Here is a 10,676-nt window from a genome sequence, read left to right as displayed (position 1 = left end):
ATTTATCGCGATCGACGTCGGCTCGTTTGGAAGAGACGGGGATAGCGGAATTTTTTTAAAATCAAATATGGGACAGCAAATTTTGAATTGTACTTTCAAATTTCCAAATTGTGCACTTCCCAATTTAAACTCAGTAGTACCACATGTAGTACTTGGTGATCAAGTATTTAGATTGCATAAACATATATTACGACTATTTTCATAAAAAATCAGCTAGAAGAGATAGTGGAAAAACTATATTTAATTATCGTCTCAGTCGTGCTAGACGAGTAACAGAAAATGCGTTTGGTCTGTTGAGTCAGATATTTAGAGTGTTCTATCAACCAATAAATATCAATCCAAGTACATGCGATGACTTGATAGTTGTAGCATGTTGTTTGCATAACATGTTACAGGATGCCTACTTAGAAAAAAATGGAAAAGTATACCATCAATTTGATTCAGAACAACCTATCCCTGATAACAACATGCTGCCATTGGAACATGAAAGAGGTTTTTTGAGTTCAGAAGGACTTTCAGTAAGAGAGATTTTCAAAGATTACTTCGTTAACGAAGGAGCAGTACCGTGGCAAACATGAATAATACAAACTAAAATATTAATTATTATGTTTTTCAATTTTAGGATATTTATTTTGTTTTTGATTTAGTACCTTTCATAATATTGTTTATACCATTTAAATCTATAAATGTACTTTTAATTAAGTTTAATATTTATAATCTATACGACTTTTTCTGAAATAGTTTTCCAGATAATTTCTTTGTGATGTAAATCTTTGTGCTTAGGGTGAGCACTATCAAAAATTTCCCGGTTTTGTTGCACAAATTCAATTAAAATTTCATCCTCAGTTGAGGAAAACACAAGTTTTTTGGACATTTTGTGTGTTGACGCAAGACGTTTCAACGAAGTACTAGTCCAGACTAGTAGTGCGTCCGGACGCACTGCGACATTTACCGACGCGTTAAACGCAAGTAGGAAAACAGTCACATATAAAATGCATGTATCTAGTAACAATGCGTCTGACGCTGCGTTTGGACGCCGCAGGAAAACGTACCTTGACAGTTAACAGGATACCCGTATTCTTCAATTAAAATTTGAAACAATCGCAAAATAAATTATTATTGATTAATTATTAATAATAAGTTATAAGTACTATATTAAAAATATTACCTAGTGTAAAATAAAATACCTACAATACTAATTTTAGTATTGCAAAAACATCTACATGATTAGTGTATATCTATATTTTATTAAGGCGGCTCTAGCTTCCTATGTGTTTATTTAATAATTTCCTATCACTTATTAGTTATTAAATATTGTTACTGGAATTTTAAATACTGAATATTTATGTAAATTATTTAAATATTTATGTAAATATCATTATTATTATTTATTTCTATTAAAAAAGAAACAATACATTTGCTTTGTATTTTTAATTTAATTTATTTTAACCACCCAGATAATACTGCGCATGGAGGTGCTGCAATTTATATCAAAACCTCCCTGGTATACCAAACCCTTCCTAACTTCTGTCAACCAAATTTACAGTCTTGTGCCATATTAATGTACCTCAACAACATACCGACCACGATATCTGCAATATATTCTCCACCACGACATAATATGAACTTTCAAAATTACGCAGATTACTTTAGCACTCTTAGCCATAATTTTATTATAGGCGGTGACTATAACGCCAAGCATCACAGCTGGGGCTGCCGCACAAACAACCCTAGAGGTAATGTACTTCACAAGTTCATAACTCAGAAAGGCTACAAGGTTCTTGCTCCCCTTGGACCAACTTATTGGCCAACCTCACTTCGCAAAAAACCCGATATACTTGACATTTTTGTTTCCAACACACCGAGCAACATTTACTTTACGACTAGTAACCTGCTTGAACCTAGCTCGGACCATTCCGCTGTCCTTCTAACTGTTAGTGCTGCTCCTGTCTACCAAAGCTTTTCCACTCGACCACTGATAAGCAAAATTCCATGACTTGGTTAATCTAAACATTAACCTTAAAATTAGTCTTAAAACCACCCAAGAAATTGATGATGCCATTAATAATTTCACGAATGTTATTCAAACTGCAGCATGGGATGCTAGCACTACACACAGGCAGCACTTTAACCACTCCCCTTCGATCCCTGAATAGATTCGTATATTAATAGCTAACAAACGCAGAGCAAGGGCCCTATATCAACGATATCGCCTCCCATCCCTCAAGCGTAACTTCAACAACCTGGCAAACTCTCTAAAAAAAATTCTTTCTAGTCACAAAAACCAAGCATAAGCCAACTACCTTGCAAATTTGTCATCGAAAGACGGTAGCCTTTGGCTAGTCACAAAAAAGTCCCTGCAACATCAAGCTCCGAATAGTCCGCTAATAAACCCGTCCGGTAGATTAGCATCTACAGACGCTGACAAAGCTGAATTGTTAAAAAATCACCTAGCAAAAATTTTCACGCCACATTCTGATATACAAATTCCTCAACACACAGCTTTAGTTAACAGATTTCTCGACAGCCCACTTTCACCTACTCTTCCATCGAAATATTTTACTCCCAACGATATTAAAAATGCAATTCAAAACTACAGCCTTAAGAAATCCCCTGGTTATGATCTAATAACTGCGGAAGTTGCCAAATGCCTCCCAAAAAGAGTAATTGTCCTGCTAACGGTTCTGATAAATGCCTCCCTAAGATTAGCTTACTTCCCACAACTTTGGAAATTTTCAATAATAATTGTATTTCCAAAACCAAAAAAACCACCTGATATTCTCTCTTCATATCGACCTATAAGTCTTTTGCCCTTTTTTGCAAAAATTGTTGAAAGACTCATTCTTAAAAGAATTTTGCCATACATTTTTTCAAGCAACATAATTCCGAACACGCAATTTGGCTTTTGTGCCTCTCATTCCACAACTCATCAATTGCATAGACTAGTCGACGACATTTCGTTCTCTCTTGAAAAGAAAAAATACTGCTCGTGCGTGTTCCTTGACGTCTCACAAGCCTTTGACAGGGCCTAACCTTTGACCGTCGCCTTGCCTGGGGACTTCATATCAAAACTAAAAAACTCGCCCTAAATGAACGACTACGCTCAGTTAAACCACTAATATCTAACAAGCACACTAAACTAAACACCAAACTTCTTATATATCAGGGGTGGGCGACTGGCGGCTAGCAGTTGAAAAATATTAAAAATACATAGGCACAATTTTTTTTTATAAGCATTTAAAGTTCAAATTTTGACAACATTTATCAAATTTATAATTTATTAATTATTTTGTAGTTAAAAATGTATAAAATGTTTAACTTTTATGGCTAAGGATTGAAAATTTAAAACAAGGCTCCACGTAAATAGGTTATATATAAATTACTTTATTCACAATAATATCATCAAATATACTTGGTAATATCATAGGCTGACTGACCGTTTTCGCTCAGAATCGTTTTTCTTATACAATGATTTTATATCATTGAATTCAAATTTAACACCATCCATTACAGTGACCCACTTGTAACCTACTGTACAGCAGAGCAACATCCACTTATCCACCTTTTTTTTAAACGGGTTCTGCCATATGTTTATAGTGTTAAAATTGAACATTTCGTAAATATTGTACTTTAATAACAGATTTTAATTTATTTACAGAACAGAAAAAAAATACAGTTTATTTCATCTCACACAGCATATTCCATTGAAAACAATTTATGAAGTTGTATTTTTAAATTAAATATGTATTTATTGTAATATATTTGGCCAACATTTAGAATCTCAATGTGACACTGTCGTCTGCTGTTTATTTTTTTTTATATACTTATAGGAACGTTTATATTACATGAACGGCGTTGTTGTCAGTTTTTATTGGCTATAAATTAATAATCATTAAAATAATACAATTACATATATTTTCCGACCACACATGTGTGACTATCTAGACGTACTACGACGACGAATTCAAGCAAATACACGATGCCTTCCGCTGCATACAGCACAAACACGAAATAATGAATAAAATATAATAACATCATAATAATATATATTTTTTTTTTAAATTGATCTTGAGCCCGGCAACTAAGGCCATTAGCTATTTTTGTTTTGTAGGTTTTTATGTCGGTAGGGGGAGGAACACGTGTGTGTTAGTTTTGGCAGAATTTTTGAGTTGGGCACTGGTAGGTATCTGCCATGCCCGGGTGGGGGATGGCGGCACTTGTTCTCCGGACACCGTGACTTGTCCGAAGAAAAATGCCGCCCATGACCGAGGATCGAACCCGGGTCGGCCTTAGTCCGCTCAGCCACTCCGTCCCCCTCATAATATTTTGTTAAATTCTAAAACTGTATATTTTCTCAACAAAATAAACTGAAAAAAAAAAATTTTCAACAAATACTTTGGTCTGAATTGATTATGATAAATATTATTATTATTATTATCCTGTGTATGTTAAAATGGAAAGAGAAATGTTAGTGTTGGGTAGTATTTGAAAAAATATTAGGAACCTGACTAGGGTACCTAATACCTAAAATAATCAAGAAACCAACTAGAATAGCTATTTTGAATTCGGGACCCGACTCAGATGCTCTCACACGCGTCAGTGCGTCAGATACTCAGAAGTGGCTGGGCGTTGATATGTTCTCGCATGACATATGCTCTGTCATAAATCTATAATTTCTGAAATAATATATAGGTATATTAAAAAACTGTGTACTACTGATGAAGAGTGTATCCTCAAGATGATCTATATTGCTAGTCACAGTAACGTTGATTATTAATTATTAAATACATCCATGCAAAAGGGTGTGCATTAATAATACAATGGCATGCATTGGATTTAATGTAAAAAACATACTCATTATTTAGTAAAGCTATTGTTATACAAATTATAAATATGGCGTTAACTATAGACTCTTGTTATATTGTATTAGTTGTTACTAAGTCAACAACTTACTGTGAACATTATTTATTTTGTGCTAATCGAGTATGGTATGGAAACAGTTCGTTTATAGAAGAAAGCGAGAATAGTAATACTTTATTTCATTTTTTCATTGATTTCTTATACCTTTTAAAACAAAATGATTTTTTTTAAACAGTTTTTAATAACGCTTGCATTTATAGTTATAAATATAGTTTTAGTTATGCTTGCAGAAACAAAAGAACAATTACTATTACAGGGTAAGGATTAATTTATTGATTTACAATGAATATATATTTTGTGTTAAAGTTTTATTAATTTGTCGATATTTATTTTATCAGCGATGGCTCATATAATACTTCAGAATTTATTTAAAATTCAAATAAATTATTGTTATTTTATGATAATCATAGAGTCTACCATAATAATGATCCTGTTCTGTAGAATCAACCAGATTTGATAATTTTTCATTTAACTTATGTAGCCTGTAATATTTTACAGGCCGCATAAAACTCCGAAGTTCAATAATTTAATCTCAAACTTTATAATTTGTTCTAAATACCGATATGGTACGGTTAGGGCTGACGGTATTTTCGGTATAGGTACCGGTATCTTAAAATTATTTTGGTAAACGGTATACCGTGAAAAACCGAACTGTTTCGGTATACCGTACCATATCGGTATTTAGGTATACCGAAATAATAAATAAAATCTAACTAGTATCGATATTTTTTACTTTTATTGTTTCACATTATATACTTTATTATATACTATAATATATAATATTATAATCTATAATATTGCCATTGATAATAGAAAACCGCACTAAAACCGTTCATTCGGGTTTTTATGGTATACTGTTAACCAAAATAATTTTAAAATACCGGTGTACCGAAAATACCGTCAGCCCTAACCGTACCATATCGGTATTTAGGTACACCAGAACATTTCAGTTTTTCGGTATACCGTTTCAAACCGGTATTGAAATCAATACTGTAATACCGAAAATTATTTTCAATACCGTCAGCCCTAAATTAAGGTGTAAACTAAAATATAAAATATAAATTTCAAATTTTATAGAATGGAGGATAATTTGAAAAACTGGCAACAGGCCCCTTGATAATAATGTTCTACTAGAGATGTAATATAATAACCTAGAGAAATATTAAAATATTCTGACATCACATTTGTATAAACTTATTCTAGTACCTATATCCGCTCAAGTATTGTGAATTAGTAACATGTTAATACAAAAGTCGTAACTCATAATATTTATTTGAGGTATTGACATTTAATTTTGTTTTAGTCAAGCAACAATCAAAAAATATTATCAACAATTACCATAATCATTTTTATCCAAATAGGCTTAGAACATAGTTAATACTTAATATTGATAGTTGTTTAAAAATAAAATAACGTATACAAAAGAATTGGTCAGATGGTTAAATATTTTTGATACCTAATTTACGTAATTTGTAGTACATAAAGACGACTGGCTGATAAAACGATTTTTTTTTTAGAAAAGTGTAAAGGTAAAATGTTTTAATTAATAAACAAATAGTAACTTCAAATCGTTATGATATAATGAATTTTATACTTGTGCAAAAAAAGATTGTACAGGTCTAAATTGTGCATATTGGGAAATCATATATAAATAAATTCTTAATGCTAGAAACGAAATATTACGGGATTTTATGATTTTTTGGGGGAAAATAAAATATTTTATAACAACAGGAAAGGAGTGACGAAGAAAAAACGGAGAGTTAGGAGCAATATAGGTACAACGAAAAGATCATTGTAGAGACCATCGTAAAGGTAGATGATGCAGTAGATTGCACCAGGTAGGACAGATAATGAGGAGACGAAACTCATTGCTAAGATCTGTGATTGAACCGAAGCTAGATGGTCAAAGACCTTTGGTAGGACCAACAATGATGTTGGATGATACGGCGGAAGAGGACGTGCAAGCATTAGGAGGCAAATCAAATTTCAAGACTCTGTCATTAGATATTTAAATAGAGATAGTTGGATAATTGATTGTGAGATGTCCTAGTGTCCAGATAAACCAGAAGAAGAAAAGGAAGATGTTTACATTTTAGAAAAAAATTAAAAGGTTTATGTATATTGTGCATTTATTAATTATTTTAGCTTTTTTAGCTTAAAATATTTTACTTATGGTACTTATATGGTAACAACTCAAGCATAGTTTTATATAAATCTGTTTGAATAATTTTAAAATGTTCTAGTGATTCTAACTGAATATGCTGGATTTAAAAGTAAGTAAATTGTAAATAATTAATTTTTATTACATCCTAGTTTTCGAAATATATTCCTAATTAAAATATATAAGAATTTACTTTTATGATCTAAAAGGTAAATTTAAGCTATTTTAATTTTACCCATTTGAATATTGGGGCATAACATGAACAAATATTTATTCATTTTTTTATTATTAGGAAAATAATTAGTATTCTAACACTAAAACTTTGCATGGATGGTAAAATGTGTGCTGTAAGTTCCAGGATGCCATTTTCCAAAAAATTTTCATAACTCCTGTGACACAACGTCTCTGACCAGAGAAATTGTTCATATGCAATGGCTTATCATTGAATTCAAACATGATACATCCATTACAATGACATACTTGACAACTACTGTAAATCAGACTGGTAACCATTTATCCACCTTTTTAATATAGTACATTAAACTTGAAACACATTTTACTCCAGTTCACAAACCTCACTAACGTCACTTTAAGCTGGTAACTGTAATTTTTATTAATTTAAAAATTGTTGTATTCATTTTTTGGCTCATTTAATTAGTAACAGAACGGTGTAGTATCACCAGCCAAATTTGAGTTTATGGCTTTAACTTTTTAAGTCTATGAGTATACCATTTATTTATATTATATAATTTATAATTTTGCATATTTTGTGTCCAGCACAAAAATTATAATCTTATCTAAATGTTTATTTAAATGGAAAACCGTAAAAAAATGCTTTATACGATGACAAGTTATATCAGCTGTTGAGCTGCGTAATATATATAATAGTTAAATGCACTTAATTGATGAATCCTCACAACAGCCATCTCACTGCCATACGAAATTCCTGATGTGCTACGGTATCAACCTAAAAACACAATAAATAATGGTTTACTATATTATTATGATGTCCATTATTCAAACAGCCACTGTATATTTTCATCGTAAGCTATAAATGAGCAAAATAATAGTAAAAATATTGCTTCCGGATGGTAGTTAGATATTACCTTTTCAAATACAACATTTAAGTAACTCTGTCGTTTTAGTGCATTGATATGCATGTGGGTACTAGCTTTCTAGGTTAAACCTCTAAAACTGCATTAAGGAACAGTTTCCTTTCAAAAGTGAAATATTGAATGATGATATTATGTAGTATTGTTCTATAATAATACTAGTAAATAACATTTCAGATGGAGAAATAGCTGACATAACAAAAGCGGAAAGTAAAGGTATTTATTTAAAAATACGTACTATGTTGTTGTTGCTCTTACTGTATTCTTGAATATTGTCTATATAAGACAAGTTATTACAGCTAAATTATAAACCTTAGTACATCGTTAAAAATTTAAATGTACAGTTGACTGCTGTTAGTCTGTACTTTATGATCCAAAGTCCAAACTACCTATTTTATATTTAAATAACATTATATAATATGTATTATTGTAATTAACGGTCTTATGTTTTGGGTACTTGTTTGAAAATACGTACATGTGTTGTTGCCCTCCTCCCTAGAATTATTGCGCTTCCAGGCAGCCTTTGTCCATACAATTCTCATAAGTCATTCGTGAATGGTGTTTATTATTTCATCAGTATTTTGAATTATTGTTCCTACCCGGGGGAGCATTTCTCACATAAATTAACTAATATATATATATATATATATGCTTGTTTTAATTAGTTTTAGTTTTTATATACTGAATGCTTTAGAGAGATTATCCCCCACCCCACTAACCACTTAGCTTCAAACTGTCATAATTTGGCACAAAAGAACACTGAATAATGATGTGTAGTAATATTCAACAATAATACTAGTATAATTAAATTTCAGATGATGAAAATTATGAAATACAAACAGTGAATTATAAAGGTATTTATTTAAAAATACATATGAGTGTTGTTTCCCCTCTCCTGAGAACTCTGGACCCAAGCCTGTAATGTATACCATTCAATGAAACGTCGCATATCTTTATTTTTTAGAAAACTTCGGTACGTATTTTTATTGTTTTTTTTCGTCAATACTGTTTTATTATTGTTATTAATTTGCTATACTTCTGTGACTGTTTATAGGGGTTGGGGGCAGTTGTCCGAAAAATGATAAGGAAGTTTATACCACAATACCGTACCAGCATATACCAGCATATTCCAGTGACACCAATTTGAAAAAGCATCGTACAGTGATGCCATGCTAGCGGCACTCGTCGCTACGCTCCTCGGCGCCGTCGCTCCGCTCCGCAAATCGAAAATATCCCCCGACTTGCTGTGCAACACCACCTCAAGTTGGTCACAGGGTAACCACAGGTGAACCACCGTACAACCACTCTTATCGGTCTTTATCATTATTCGGACAACTGCCAGCCACCGTGTTTATAGATTACCTACTGTATTTTTAAATATTGTCTATGTAAAACCAATTATTACACATACAATAAGTTATATTTAGTAAATTGTCTTAGATCTTATATTCATATTATTTTATAATTAATATCATACAGTTGATAAGTATTTATAATTAATACATATTATAACTTATGTATTTAGTCACGAATTGAGATTTTTATGGTACCTAGGTACCTTATAATAAATATCTCAAATAATTTTAACCCCGTGAGGACGCGAGGTATTATTATATTTATGGTTATAATATGACTTGTCATTCTGGGTCACATTTGTTTAATACGTAAGCACGTTTTTACAGTAGTTATCATGAAGATTTAAAACTGCAGAAATACTTACGATTGCAAAATCGAAAACTATGATAAAAACTAAGCTAATATAACAAAATATTGTGAGGCCAACTAAATTTCTAAACAGAAAAAAAACATACCTATCTAAAAAAAAAAAATCGCTAATAAAAAATGTCAGGTCTACTAAACTAAAACTGAACTCATTTATTGTAATCCATATATTTGTTTTTATAGAAAAGAATGACGGTGAGTAGTTACCGTTAAGTAGATATATGTAATGAGTTTTATAATTTGTCTTATTGAAGGAAGTAGGTAAAAAATGGATTTGAAGAGTATAAAAAAATTGAAATTTTGATCTTCCTTATACCTACATGGGCTACATGATAGTACTTACCTATAGTTGTATAGGATGTTTTTGTTGGTTCATTGCATTACAAAATTATACAAAATCTTGATAAAGTAACTAACAGTGTGCATAGCTTAGAAATAGGTTAGTATTCTGTTTCAAATCTAAATATTGAATTAAAATAATTGGAACCATTATATGTTAATAAGTACCTAATGCCTAATTAACAATTATTATACTAACTTGTAAATTGATCATGTAATAGCCTATATTTATATCAATCCAAATAGAATCATAATCATATATTATATTTCTATATTTGTAGTTGAATATTATTATAAATGTTTATTATGTTGACAAATGGGTAATATTATTTCTAAGGTTTTATTGATGATAATAGTAACTTAAATGTCTATTTTTCTTATGTTTGATAATTTTTAAACCAATCAATATCCACGTATAATCT

The 10,676-nt window shown here is 31.1% G+C and overlaps 1 long non-coding RNA gene across 1 annotated transcript; it reads left to right on the top strand.

Annotated features, from left to right (window-relative positions):
* The first annotated feature begins 5,879 nt into the window (after positions 1-5,879).
* LOC132939356 (uncharacterized) lies at positions 5,880-10,468 on the top strand. The gene is made up of 4 exons (XR_009663970.1): positions 5,880-7,586; positions 8,371-8,409; positions 9,009-9,166; positions 9,248-10,468. It is a non-coding gene; the product is annotated as an uncharacterized LOC132939356 (long non-coding RNA).
* The last annotated feature ends 208 nt before the right edge of the window (positions 10,469-10,676 follow it).

This window comes from Metopolophium dirhodum, chromosome 2 (genome assembly GCF_019925205.1).
Source record: "Metopolophium dirhodum isolate CAU chromosome 2, ASM1992520v1, whole genome shotgun sequence".
NCBI classification, from domain to species: Eukaryota; Metazoa; Arthropoda; class Insecta; order Hemiptera; family Aphididae; genus Metopolophium; species Metopolophium dirhodum.
This window is presented reverse-complemented; position numbering and strand designations above follow the sequence as displayed.